The 14,829-nt window shown below is 42.2% G+C and overlaps 1 protein-coding gene across 7 annotated transcripts in view; it reads left to right on the plus strand.

The window, feature by feature from the left end:
* Positions 1–14,829, plus strand: part of znf469 (zinc finger protein 469) — a 190,204-nt gene that overhangs the window by 151,166 nt on the left and 24,209 nt on the right. Inside the window, exon 7 of one of the 7 annotated variants that reach the window (XR_001223946.3) lies at positions 13,499–13,920. The exons of the other annotated variants lie outside the window; for them this stretch is intronic. The gene's annotated coding sequence lies outside the window, so the exon portion shown is untranslated. Of the gene's footprint in view, positions 1–13,498; positions 13,921–14,829 lie in introns of those variants that run through there. 7 annotated transcript variants of the gene reach the window in all.

A 14,829-nucleotide genomic window follows, 5' to 3' on the forward strand; every position in this document is an offset into this window, starting at 1 on the left:
CAAAGCTGGCCTTCATGATGATCTTATCTAAACGCTTTCTCTCAGCTGCAGATAAGCTACTGTTCCAACAGACAACATAACAGAAGATGGCTGACATCACCATTAAGTGAAAAAGGGTCTTCAGGAATACCCCCTGCACTCCAAAAGATCTCAGTCTCCTCAGCAGGTAGAGTCTGCTCTGACCCTTCCTGTAAAGAGCATCAGTGTTGTGATTCCAGCTTATTGTTCAGGTGAAAATCCAGGTACTTATAAGAGTCTACTATCTTAATGTCAGTTCCCTGGATGTTCACTGGTGTCGGTGTGGTGGGTCTGCACCTGCGGAAATCCTACACCAGCTCCTTGGTTTTCCCCACATTGATCAGAAGATGGTCCCGCTGGCCCCAGTCCACAAAGTACTCTGAGTCATCCTCACCTGTAATGAGGCCAACTATGCCAGAGCCATCAGTGAGGTTGTCCACTAACCACTGGCACAGCTCCAGCTTCTGCCTCAGAAGTCCAGGCTGGATGGTGTTCAAAGCACTGGAGATATCAAAGAACATGATCCTCACAGTGCTTCCAGGCCTCTCCAGTTGGGTCAGAACTCGGTGCAGGACGTATATGATGGCATCATCCACCCTGATTCTAGGCTGGTAAGCAAACTACACCAGATCCAATGAAGACTGAAGGAGGTGCAAATATGTTTGAGGACCAGTCTCTTGAGGGTCTTAATCAGATGTGAGGTTGGTGCTACCAGCCTGTGGCTGCTGAGGTCCTCCGGATGCGTGGTCTTCGGTACTGGTACCACATAGGAGGTCTTCCACAGCTGTGGTACTTTCCCCAGCTTCAGGCTCATGTTGAACATGTATTCCATGATGCCAAACAGTTGGTCAGCGTGGCACCTCAGGAGCCTGGAGCTGATTCCACCTGGACCATCAGCCTTTTGCATCTTGATCTCTCGCAGCTCGTTCCTCACCTGAAGTGTTGAAAGGGACAGGATGGTGTTGGAGGAAGGGGGGCGTGGGATGGAGTCTTTTGAAGCAGAGGTGGTGGATGATGGCTGAGGGCTGAGAAGTCATGGGAAGAAAAGTTGGCAGTGATTATGGATGCAAAGGTATTGGGGGAAAAAGAAGTTCTGCAAAACTTCTCCAGACATGAAAAATCTAATTCTGTGTTTAACTGAACTGACCCTCATGTTGAGGATTATTACTGGTGATGAAAGCTGAATCTCAGGCTATGACCCTTAAGACCAAACAACACTCTTGAAGTCCAGTTCTGCAGAAAGCTCATCATGTCAGGAATGTAAATGGCCTGTATTTGTATAGCACTTTATTTAGTCCCTATGGACCCCAAAGCGCTTTACACTACATTCAGTCATCCACCCATTCACACACTGGTGATGGCAAGCTACATTGTAGCCACAGCTGCCCTGGGGCGCACTGACAGAGGCGAGGCTGTTGGACACTGGTACCACCGGGCCCTCTGAACACCACCAGTAGGCAACGGGTGAAGTGTCTTGCCCAAGGACACAACAACCGAGACCGACCGAGCCGGGGCTCGAACCGGCAACCTTCCGATTACAAGACGAACTGCCAACTCTTGAGCCACGATCGCCCCTTGGTTATTGTTTACAAGAGCAATAACCATGCTCTTGTTTAAGAGCATGGTTATTGCTATTTTGTTTGTGTTTCTTTTTTTTTCTTTTTTTTTGGAGATTGTCAGGGTTGTGCACTGCAAATGAACACAGTGTCAGACTGCCAGAGTGGACTTATACACTAACATCATAAAGGGTAAGGGAACATTTAGCACAAGTGAAAAAGGCAGAGTGGTAAAAATCGCAAAGTTTTTTTGGCCTACCACCACAATCTTTGCTTATCTCCCATCGGTTTTTTTTTACCAGATTTGAGTTTCGGCGAGCTCGTCAGGTCTTGACACAGTGGAGATTCAGTATGAATAAAAAACACACAAAGTGGTAAGGACAGTATCAGCAGTATGACTGGAAGCAGTGTATGACTGCACAAGGAGACACCCTTGAATGTGTAGATTTGATTGGAATTGTTTGTAAATAATGTATTTTGAGGACATAATGAGTTTATTTTGTGACCATAATCTGTGCGTTATTTACTGATGTCGTCAAGGAAAAAATCCTGATTTTTCTCAGCACTAATTTTTAGATGTAGACTAGTTTCTACTTGCTTAAATATTCCATTTACCTCTATCTTATTCTCACTGGTGAATGATCAAAGAAACACAGTCGTAGTAAAAGAGTATTTCTTTAATTATTACCGACTACACCCATAATAATTTTCAACCATAACTGGAATTATCATACTGTTATATTTTGAATTCCCTCCCTCCATCTTTTACTGGGCACTATTGCCTCCTGAGTGTGAGCAGAAACCATCTACAGTTGGCAGAAACATAAGAGGAGAAATGATGCGCTTGTGCTTGGTAATACCTTAAAGGAAAGAGCTTTGAATTCATGATAAATTATTGCTTTCATCACAGACTTCTCATGGTGCTCCCAGTCATTAAAACTCAAAAAACCTCAAAGTTAGATGAGAGTATTTTTAAATTTCTAGGCCCATATAATTTTCAGCTAAATTTGAATATATAATTGAAGAGATGGTCTCATGATTAAAAATTGTTATGTGTTTGTCGGCTGATCGCTACCATAAATAGACACCAGTGTGATTTAAGACACTGGCAGTATAAACAGCAGACTTCGTATTACAAAAATATTGTGCAGTAATTTTTACTTCATTTATTCCATTGTTTAAGTTGTGTAGTAAGGGACATGAATAGTATGAGGACACTCTTAGAATTGAATTTCTTGACCTCATTCACCTCATATCCTTTCCTCAGCTTGCTTTCACTGTACCTCTCAAACGTTTCATTCAGGCATTACTGGCTTTACTTTGAAGAGTCTTTATAATGAAGTACTTCATTAGTAATTAGCTAGTTTATGCGAGCCTCTGTCAGGTGCCTTCTTCAGTTGGTGGCGCTCTTACCGGCGAACTAGTCTGTCCGTGCCTAGAATCAGGCCTGTAAATAGGATTTGGAGGCAGATGCTTTATAAATTGCAGTGCAGATGTAAAACACATGACTTGGTGGAGCAGCGAGTCCCTCAGGTTCTATCATTTTGTCTCTTTCTCCTACCTCCTTCTACTCCTCTTATTCTTTGATTTCTCTGTCCTCTTATTCAACTTCTGCACATTCACCATATTTTCCATCCTACTGTATGTCTGTATTTATCAGATCACACCTTCATTCTGAAGGTCTTCTTAACCTCCTACACAAATCCAAGTTAATATATAGATATGCTATGTGTTTTAATGTGTGCATGTGCCTATATGTGTCTGTGTGTTACGGTGCGCATTTTATGCATTCTTCACTGTAAGTCCAAATTTCTGTGTCAGATTGTAGGTGGTGTACTGTGTGTCTGCTGACAAATAACCTCTGGATCAGCCGTCATGTGTTTATTAGACACTCTATCCAACAGGCAGAAAATTGGCCTGAATTTTTGCCTTGCACCTCTGCTCCTTCTGCTGCATGAAGGCAGACCCAGGAGCTCTGATTGCTTCTGACACTGACAACAAGACCTAGCTTCCTGAGAAGACTTTCTGCAGAGCTCCTCTTGTATCTGCACAGAAAAGTCAAAGGTGATCAAATCAAATAAGATGTTTTTTCTCTAATGCTTGCTGGAACTTAGAGGTCAGACAGCAAGTTACATATGGATTGGCAGGTTTATGTTTACTTTTAGTGTGCTAAAATATCTCTTTATCCCATTTTTTAACCCTGACACTTGAACCTGCTGCATCATTCCTTTTGAGTGAAGAGCAGTGCATCATTTGTAAATTATGTGTTAGCTACCTTGGCCTGGGCCTGCAGCTTGATGACTTTAGGATCACTTTCCCTTTTCAATCCCCTCTCCACTACATTCCTGCTGGTCTCTGCGTACTTCTACGTTTCGCTCCAGATGTGGCATTGTTTGGACACATTTGTTTTGGGCTGGGGCCGGTAGACCTGCTCACAGTCTGATGTCATGCTCTATTTAAAGGGAAAGCCATGAGAACTGGGTGGAAAGGCGCACGCTGTGGTTTCACTTCAAAGCTTCTTTCTTGGACTACTGATGACTGTCATCCGTGGCACAGCAATCTGTGTCATGGACAGATGACCACATTCATTTTAACTGTTGACAGATATGTGATTTTAAAAAGGTTCATAGAGGAGGCAGGATTTTGCACAAAAATCAGGAAGTTTAACTTTTACCTCATGGCCTACGAGTTTTACTGAAGTTTTCTCAGTTTCACGGTTCTTTACAATAACCTACCACTCCTACAAAGAAACAATACGGGGTCTTATTTAAAGATTAGGCTCAGGCTGTGTATGGTATAACTGAGAGAAACCTGATACTATAGTTGGATGAGATGAAAGGATGATGCCCTCAATTGAACCAACAAACATGACAGGTTTTTATGGGTCAGGGGAGTCACATGCTGCTTAAACTTTCATGCCTCTCTAATTAGCTCTGTCAGTCAATGAACCTGGCACCTCATGCCATTAAAGAATGGGATAATGAATCCTGTCTGTCTCTCAGTGTGTGTGTGTGTGTGTGTGTGTGTGTATAGGGTATTCTGTACCACATTAAATATGAAATATCTCACTGTGTTCCAGCTATATGGGGGTTAGGATAAGGGCATCTTTTCCTCGATGACTGAGCTTATTGTGTCTCTTATTTAAACTGTGAGCATAGTGGAAAGCCGCTTTACTGTCAGATTCCCCATGGGAGCTCTGCCTTCAGCACTATTTGGCCTTCAAACACATATATATTTGCCAGGTCCTCTCTGGTGTTTCTGCTTCAAAGAGCCAAAAGTTCTAACCCTGCTAAATATTTCCGGTTCAAACGGGCATGTTTGCTAGATGTTCATCCCTCTCTGTCCCTTCTCCTTTCTCCGTGGTGTTTGCTTAAGGAGTTCACAGTGGCCTTACAGGAGTTGAAATCTGAAATGACTGAGGTGAAGTGCGATTAGGCAATTTAGTAATGCTCACACACATACTTCCCGAATAAGGGAAAGTAGCACTAACATTGTCATCACACAGGCTCTCTCTAAATTTGCATCAGTGGGATGCCCACATCCTGACAATGCAAAGCGTTGTATTCACACACTCAGGCACAAGTATTTAAAAGGTTAGGTTAGAAGGTGACACAGCCTGCTGAATGTTTTTAAATGCATTATTGCCAATTTGTGCATTGTGTTTTATTCCCAGATTGTTTAAAGAGAAAGAAGCTGGCAACGGAAAGTGAGTTTTCCCACTTTTGCAGTGTACATATAATTCTAGTGTTGTATTTTCAGAGCAGTTATATATAAATGCAGATGTTTTTGACACTGAAATGTGTTTCTCTGTGGGTCTCGCTCCCTTTCAGCTTAAAGTTCACTACAGTGCATTGCCACTGTGGTCAACATCAAAGGCCTGGATATAGACATGTTTACACACTTTCATGCACAGACACGCAAACAGACTTTTGGATCATTTATATTTACTTACATATGAGAACATAAACAATAAAGATGAAATCAGGAAAACTCTTCAGCTCATGCATCCTTTCCAAAAGCACACTCACAATGTCACACGCTCACACACACTCACACACACACAAACAGTCTGCCTGGCTGCGGTCCAGTGCTGCGCCCACTGTTTCCTCCAAACATAGAGGCCAGATATTACACATAATGAATGGATAACAGTTCAACCCTGGGGTCATGAGGTCAAGCACGTCTAAATGATCACTGCTTCCGCTCCAGATTCTGTTTATGACTATGTGTATGCACACCATACAGCCTGTCAGACAATTATATACACCCCACACCCAGCGTCAAGCTCAGACAGCTGGCACAGCCAAACATTCACCGTCTGTTTTAGGGAGGGGAGGGTGGCGTGTGTGTGTGTGTTTGTGTGGGGGGGTGGAATTACGCACGTTATCAGGACATAAATCTGTTTACCCACCGCTTGCCTCCTTTTGGGGACAAAAGCAAGAGTCCACAACATAAATCAGAACAGAATGAAGGATTAGGTTTACGGTTTGGTTAAACTTAGGTTTAGTTTAAAGTTAGAGTTAGGGTAAGGCAAGTAGTGATTATGGTGAGAATTAGGGAAAGTTTCCAATAAATGAATGAATGTAATATCTTCTTGTGCAATAGATACCAAGAACCTGTGTGCCCGTTTGTGAACTCATTCAACTTCATTAATCTGCTACTAACACGAAGATTAAATAGAAGGCTAAGGCTGCGAGGAAATTCTGTTAGTGCCGGAAAAAAAGTCTTCTTCATCTTAATCAGAGACAGCCTTTATTGCTGCCCTTGACTGTCTATGTTTCCTCACATTTGTCCCATTTTCTTTCACATATTAGTCTATCCTAGTGTGCTGCACATTGCAGGAAACACAGATAATGAATCCCAGCGTATTCTGTGATAAGGTGGGGAAAAGATGTAATTTGTTCACACAAACTTCGCAAGTCCTACATGCTCACTTTTCAAGGATGATAAACTCACTTTTTATAGGGCTAAAGCAGGTGTTTGGGTAGGACAAATGGGAGGTACTGATGGATAAGGTGACAGGGTGGAGTAATAACAAACTTCAGTATAAATTAGAGTTAAACATTGTCATTTGATGGGAGTGTCAGACTGGTTGGAACATTGGTTTCATTTTCATCCTTGTTTTTTTTTTTTTAATTTACTTGTTTTTCTATCCCAGATTCCCAGAGTCCTTTTTATATTTGAAAAAGTTGGACATCTAAAGAGAACAAATTAGCTCATTGATGTAACTGGATTACTCTTCGCCTGTGGACAGTGTTATTTCATAAATAAATGCTTCACTGATCTTTGAAACAGGAAATTATCCAGTGGGAAAAGTCCAGTTTAAGCATGAAAGCAGCTTTGCATCCTTTCACAGCGGTTTTATTTCATATAGCATCTTTTGCTCTGTACCCGTTTGGAAGTAGGGACAAAATCTTCATCATCACCACTCATTGACTCTGCCTGTGTGTATGTACATATCCATTTGTTTGGATTTGTTTATCTTTTTCCATCTGTGTTTGTATATATGCAGCCATGTATATGTACACCTACACATGTTTTTGTTCAAATGCCCTTTTGTGGTATGTCATGCCTATCTGTGGGTTATACCTCTGCATTAGAAAGTTGATGCCTGACTCTTCAGCCTCAGCACCATAGTGTATATCTCATTTCCGTGTTTGCATGCAGCCTTAAACTGCCGAGGAGAAAAAAGGGGTTTGTTATATGAACCATGTGTGGCTACCGATGCACATCTGAAAGGTTAAAGCAGCAGGGAACTCAAAATGTGTGGCTACATCTGCCAACTTATTTTACTCTGTGTCTGATATCAGACATGAGACTGTCAGTCTGTGAGATGCTATCAGCTCCGAGGCATCCAGCGAGGCCTAAAATGACCACTGATACCAGAGATAGGTATGATTTTGGTCTGTGTAAGTCCTCTAGGCCCTCCTTGAGGCCAGGATAACAACTGAGTCCTTGGCTGAAACAAAAACTGTGATGTACAGCATTTCTTACTACAAAGTCACATTTTGTTCCATGGGGTTTTGAGGAATAGCTTTCAAAAGCTTCCATCTTTTTCCAGATTTAGCGAGTGGGCACAACTGCTTCCTGTAAGACACAGTGGGATTATGAGTAAATGCAACAGACACACAAAGTGTCCTGTGGAGGCAGATGTATTAACAGACTTAACGGTTAGATTGCAATGTCAGGTTTGAGTTTGGTGTGTCTGTAGCTACAGGGAGGCTTTCTTGATATCGTATGTAAGATGTGGAGCAGATCATCAGCTTTCTTCTTTACCTTACATAGAATGATCGTTGCTTTGTCCAGCAGGTACTTTTAATTCCAGAGCTTAAACACATCTAAGGATCTGTCTGTGTGTGCACCTTGGAGAGGGGCTAAGGTATCCCCTGTACTGTCTTACAGCACTACTATTATCTTCTTCACTGTCCCTACTTTTGAACTAATCTCTCTCTGGCTTCTTTCACCCCTGCCACTCTATGTGTCCTGTCCCTAGACACAAACTCAGACCTCCAGTCTCTGGTCCTCCAGAGAAAGTTACAGATGTTGTTGGGAAAGCCACCTCAGTCCACATCTTCTAAATCCTCGTGGCTCTGTGAGATGCTACAGTGCCACTGTTGTCTAAGCCCCTCCTACAACTTGAATGACAGACTCATGGGTGAGCAGAGCAGAGGCATTACTATCAGGTTTCCCTCTAACTACAGCAAAGACTGAGTCTGAGCCTGCTCTGCCACAGGGATCTTCATATTCCCAGAGGCACTCACGTGCCTTCTGCTTACGAAATTACACACTTGGCCTTAGCTATTCTATTTCACAGAAGAAATTCACTTTTATTGCTGACATTTTGTTTTCCATGACTTTACTAGAGAATGAAAGAGATGAAAAGAAGGATAAGAAGAAGCGGGGGTGGTAGTGTTTAGGAAAAGCTGACATCTATTTCTGTTGGGGAGCTGCTTTGCTTAGTTGCACCGCATGGTTTGGATAAGAGTCAGATATTCCACATAAATATTTTTATGTGTGATTGACAATTAGCCCAAATTTGCTCGTAGTTCAGCTCACGATGCTTGAGAAGAAACCATTTGAAGTACTTTGATGTAGCTCAACGCTCTGTGATCATTTTCTCTCTTGGTTCGTCTTTATTACTTTCCCTCCTCATTTCCAATCTTCCTTTGCATCAGGTAGCTAACACCCTTTGCTCTTTTTTAAGCTCTGTTGTGAAAATATCAGAAAAGTTCAGAAAGTTTCAGGTGGAGAAAGCACATGCACAAAAAGAGCTCCAAACACAGCGTTCAGTTAGAAACTTTTAATCCGTGTTTATCTAGGCTGTTGATTTATAACTGAGTTCCCAGGGCTTATTGGTCAAGCTGTGATGCAGAGGATTATAAACCCTTCAACAGAACTGCTCTGTGTTAGTTATTATTCAATATCTAACACAGAGCTTCAAGTCATGATGGACCTTGAGTGAATTTTAATGAAAGATTTCCTGCTTGGTCCCTGCCAGGCCGACTACCACGCAATATCACCCGCTCCTTAAGAACTCACTCCTTCAAATTAAGGGTGAGGGAAAGGCTGCACTTCTAAAAACAGAATATTTTCAAAGGAATGAGGCCACTTTCAGGAAAGGTACAGGAGCTGTATCCGACTTTAGACCTCGGTATGGGTCAGTGAGTCTAGGAGCAGTAAAACCCAGAAGGCCGTGTCTCCCCCTTTTACTTCATCATCTCAGGCCAGAGATGAGGTGATCCACACAGTTGGTATGTGTGTGTATGTGTTTGCTCGCAGCGACAGGAGGAAAAAGTCAGACTCTGGTTTCGGTCCAAGACAGGAAAACGCTGAAGTAAGCTCACCCGTCACCTCCCAAACTCCACTGGCCTAATTATTCCTAATGCAGTTGTGTGATTTATTCTTTTAGCACCCTTTTAAAAGGGTGTAGATGTGTGTGTGTCTAATGTGGTAGTCTCGCTGAAAAAAGGTCATGTGAGGAGAACTGCTCTAAAGATGCAATGATGTATCAGATGTGTGTTTTTTGATAGATTTTGTTTCTGCTGTTGCCTGATTTGTGTCAGGAGCTGAGTCTCACCCATTTTATGCTGTACAGAGTGTTCAGAACAGCCCCCACAGAGAGCAGAGGAAAGAGTTCAGTCTGACGAATGATGTCAGTGTTTGGAGAGGATGAGTGTGATGGTGGTGAGGGGGGGGGGTTAGATGGGTCTGGGAAAATAAGAGTTTGTGTGGGGGAGGTAACACGAGATCCCCCACAGAGATGCTAAACTCCTTTACAGACTGAAAGAGAGAGAAGAGGACTCTTTACAAGGATGAAGAAAAACGTTCCCCTTTTAATCTGTTTGCAATCTAAAAATAACCTCCCCTCTCTGTCTACTGCCCACTGGGGCAGGCTTGTTAAAGTGTCTGTCTCCGAAGGGAAAGAGTCAAGTGCTACAGAGGACCAAACAAAAAAGAAGCTAGTAAAAGGGATGAGAAACGAGGGAGGGGTTAAAATGGAAAATGGAGCAAAAGTAGGAGGGCAGAGGCAGGGTAACAGCAAAAATATGCAAAGAAGGAAGAGTGCTGGGAAAGATATAGGACAGATGGATCCTGGAGAGAGTGAGAAAAGGTTCATGAAGCTTTAAAGACTGCTAAGTGGATCATCAGATTTCTACCTTGTCAACTGTTCCTTCTCACCACGCCAGTCAGCTAGCCAGACTGAGTGTAAAGCAGATACACACCAACAGTATGTGGCCCCGAGGTTTTTCTGACTGTTGGTGCAGCAATAAAAGCACCTAATGCTTGAAAATGTGAAATAACAGAAAAACTTTTCCTTGGCCCAATGGCATGGCACTTCTCTGAGAGGTTCACTGCACATGCACTGAATCGCACATTCCAGATAGTCACCCATTCTTCAAATGCTTCCCTAGTTTTCAGTCTGACTCACAACTTGCTACTGTACCAGTGTGGCCAGCCACCCAGCCTGATGTGTCATCCCCATCTGTTACTGTTCTTTTCCCCCTGACTTCCAGGAAAATGAATGGAACAGGACAGTGTTTGTTTTCAGTCGGCTTTTGGTAATTTGTACCAACAACGTATTAGAAGAAACGAACAAAGAGGGAAAGAAGTTCTAAAAATGCAAGACACTGTCTCCAGGACATGCTGAGCTTCTCTCGGAAACTAAAACAATCTCTGAAAGGTGGAAAAGAGACTCAAAGAATGTGGAGAAAAGTCTACTACTGGATTCATCAAATTGTGACTCTGCTATACTCAGAGGCGCCTTCTTTCTGACCTGTACTACAGAGCTGGCTCTCAACTTGCTCACCTCTAACATTCCACCTTAAACAGCGGCAGATAATAGCATCTCGTCATCTCTTCTCTGACCTCAGTTCCTTTCATTTTATAATCACACTCACACTGCGGTTAGCAGAAATATTATTCAGATACTCTCAGATGACATAAAGAGCAGACTGTTGCCTGCCAAGTACACAACTGATATGCTACAATTACTCAGCGTAGCTGATAAACAACATATGGACGCTTCACTTTCAGACAAGATCACACAAAAATACTAAAGCTGCATACCTTATCAGTGGTGCCTTTTTTACCACTGTGATGTCATTTTCCCATTTAAATTGGGGGGAACTAACCTGCCTGCCACCATTACTTTTTCCTTTTTTAACAATGGAACATCAGCTGGGCGTCTGCGGAGAGATTGCAACACTGAGGTTATTCTAGTCTGCTGGAGCTGCAGCAGTCTGGGGGAAAGAAATCAGCACAGAAATATCTGAGCCCCTGACCAAACCAGCTAAACACCATTCATAAATTCCTCCAAGATTGCAGCCAAGAGCCTAAGACCTGAAGATGTGTGGACTGCCTGACCTGCTATTTGCTCTCTCTGCCAGTTTGAAGCAGACTACCTTGCCATAGAAAGGAAGGTATTCTAATGTTAGATAAGAGCATGTCCTCAGACACATTTTCTGTTTACTGCTAGTTTTCACTATCCTTCAAAACATAACAGCAGAGATTTGCGTATTTGCTTTTTGAGGTCAGTCGAAGCTTTTAGCATTTCAAATCCTCTCAAAACTTTACGAGCCTATATTTCATTTTAATTTCCCTGTCCTCGGTCTGCATGCACGATAGCAAGGTGGATAAGAGATGCCGGGAACCTACTCTCTGGAGAAAAATCACCAATCACATGAGACTATCTTCATTTGTTATTCTTTCCTGGAAGTGTTGCAAATGGTACTCCTCCACATAGTTTTCAGTACATGAACTCTGAAAGTGTCTTTCTGTAAAAACAAAAAAGAAGTTAAGGTACGCATTTTGCAGTAGATTAAAAAAGGACATGAAAGGGGCTTCCTTGTATTTATGTTATGTTTGAGATGGTTGTGAATCACAGTTAACCAGATCATTTTTAATGTAACTCTCTATCCTCAGTAAGTGGATAATAAGAAAGCAGGATCAAAGTCATCTTCTGTAATCACAGTTTACATTTGAACAACTCTTATTTATTTAGCATTTGTAGATATTTAAATATTTATACTTGCTAAATTATTGCTCCTATTTTTGACTAAATCTTTGACCAAAATCTGGGTGTGTTGTAGTGGCGAAAGGTCCTCACATGGCCCCTAAAGACCCAGTAGCCCTAGATTAATGGCTTTCCTGCTACCCAAGAGATGTAGACTGTGCCAAAACAAATGGTTGGGCACGCGATGTTGGCATGACAAATTGAAGTGAGGTCAAAAGGGCAAAAGACAGACCACAGCCCAGACCGACAGTTTTTCTAGTGGGGCTGCAATGAGACCATAATGCTAAGCTGAGAGGTCACCAGCGCAGGGTTACAGGTTGTAGCTTGTCCCTCTGTCTCAGCCTTTTAATGGACTGTGACAGGGCTTCCGATCCCAGCAGCCTGGCCAAATGTTATATTCATCAGAGGAGCTCCTGGGTTCAGCTATAGCACTTTTCGTGGATACAGAGTTTGACACATAAATTAGAGCGCGCTATCCTTACCTCAGCTTGTGCAACCAGAAAGGTATTCATCTGATGTGCATCCTTCTGGAAGCGAAGACAAAAAGAAGTTGGCAAACTGTGCTGTAATGCTCACAGTAGTCATTTCACTTGAGTTATTTATTGTAAGTTTATAAGATGTCAGAAATGTGAAAAACTGTTGTAGTATGCAGTCAACCATATAAACAGCAAAAGAAATAAACAGCAGTTCTGAGTTAAAACAAATGTCATCTCTCACTTTAAGGTATCTTACTTAGTTAAGTGAGCTCATTTCAGATTTTGGACACCATTCTTAGCACCGGGGCAGGCGTTTGTCCACGATAGTTCGGTGTTTACTTAATGTTTTCCAAGTGTTGATTTGGGATTGTGGTTTCAACTCTTGCGTTTTGAAGTAAATTGGCTAAATCAAAGTAGAAAAACATAGGCTGTAAATCATTACTCGTTCACTGATAAAATGTTTTTGTGAAATGCACAGAGCATTATGTTCACACATAACTCAGGACGTGAATGCTCACATATGGTTGAAGGTCAAGAGGGGATTGTTGGTGTTTGGGTGACTGTGAGAACCTTAGTCTTGAATACTCTGGGTTTTTTATATTTCTTTGTGACCAAAGAGTAAAGCATTCAAGCAGATCTAGTTGTGCAGCAGCTGTAAAAATAGGAAGGAGAGGCAAAGTATAATTCATGAGATAGCGGGCAAGACTACTGCGGCTTGCACATACTATTTTGCACAGCGTTCAGATTTACATGTTTTTTTCCTTTATTCATCTAGATTGTTACAACAACTGAATTGCTCTTGCCGTTTGGTACAGAAACGTTCAAAAATGTGTTTAAAAAACTGAGTGGAAACGTCTCTTTCAAATAATCATTACTGAGATACTGAAAAAAAAGCTTAAACCTTGTTTTGAGTGGTGCTATTTTCTCTTTTTCAGACCTTATCCATCAACCACTGCTGCTATGCAGAAAGAAGTTTTTACTCATGCCCCTGACAGCAAGACAGGATGTGACCCGTAACAATGTGCCCTGTAGATAAGCTCTAAGGTTTTCAAGCTTCATACCTTTCTTCTGGTAGAAGAAAAATCACCCACTGCAATGTTTGTAGATGAACTAATTCAATATTATTTATTATGTCCAAAGCCCAGATAAAATAGCACTACAGGCCAGAGGATGACATTTGTGTACTTCTGTTTAGAGTGAACCTTCCCTTAAGCTGTGACTTAAAACATGAAAATAAAATGTTTTCATCATGAATAATCCCCTTTTAGAAATTTTGATAGTGGCATTGTGTATAAGAGTAAGTATATTCTCCATGGTACCCAAGGGTATTGTAAGTCTCACTTTCACTTTTAGCCATTTGAGGCCCCATAATCTGTCAGATTTGGAATAAGTCACACTCACTCATCCTATATTAAAACCTGAGAACGTATAACAACGATTTTATGTAAGCCCTCTATTAATTGCTAAGACACGGGCTGAGAAAAATATTCTTAGGTACACAGAATATTCTCTGGATTGCTCTTTGGCTTGCTCGGCCGCCAGTGTTCCACACAGGTATGTCAGACAGGTGGGGTATGGTTGATGCACAGAAGCGGCTTTCTCTATCTCAGCCTCCTGCACTGGTCTCCAGTGAGCCTGAGCAGATTTGATGGGAACAAAGTGAGCCCTGCCAGGCGCTTTGGCCTCCTGTTCAGCACTGGAAACGCGTTGGGGAGTATACAAAAACATTTAGTGTAGTTTCAGTTGATTAAGTTTGTTGATCAGCAGGAGATTAATCATGTAAAAACTGGTTTATTTCTTCATCATACACTCCTATGCTTCAGTGAGAGCTCAGCCAGAAATACCAATGTTTTTAATAGGCTCTAAGCGTACTATCTCATCTGTGAAGATGTTGAGCAATTGAGCACAATCTTCGAGTCAGTGGTGATGTCGTGCAGGATCTCTGCAGAGTGAGACCCTGCAGTCATCCTGCTGAATCAGTGGGCATATAGCCTTAGGATCACTGTGACATCCAGTACAGAAAGATCAATACTGATGTTGTGTGGTGTAGAAACAGCAGGGACTGGATCAGTGCTGGTTCTGTTCCAGCCAGCATGGGTCAGCGTTGCACACTCTCTGTGGTGGAGTTGTGGATGTATGAATGGCTTCTTGCAGTGGCCGTACAGAACGTCATTCTTCTCACCCTCATCTGAGGCTGACATCCGAGGGGGAAGCCCAGGAAGGCGGCAAGTTAAATGTTTTTCTGTCCCCCTGGTAGGAATGGACG

The sequence above is a fragment of the Oreochromis niloticus genome, linkage group LG7 (genome assembly GCF_001858045.2).
Source record: "Oreochromis niloticus isolate F11D_XX linkage group LG7, O_niloticus_UMD_NMBU, whole genome shotgun sequence".
Classification (NCBI taxonomy): domain Eukaryota; kingdom Metazoa; phylum Chordata; class Actinopteri; order Cichliformes; family Cichlidae; genus Oreochromis; species Oreochromis niloticus.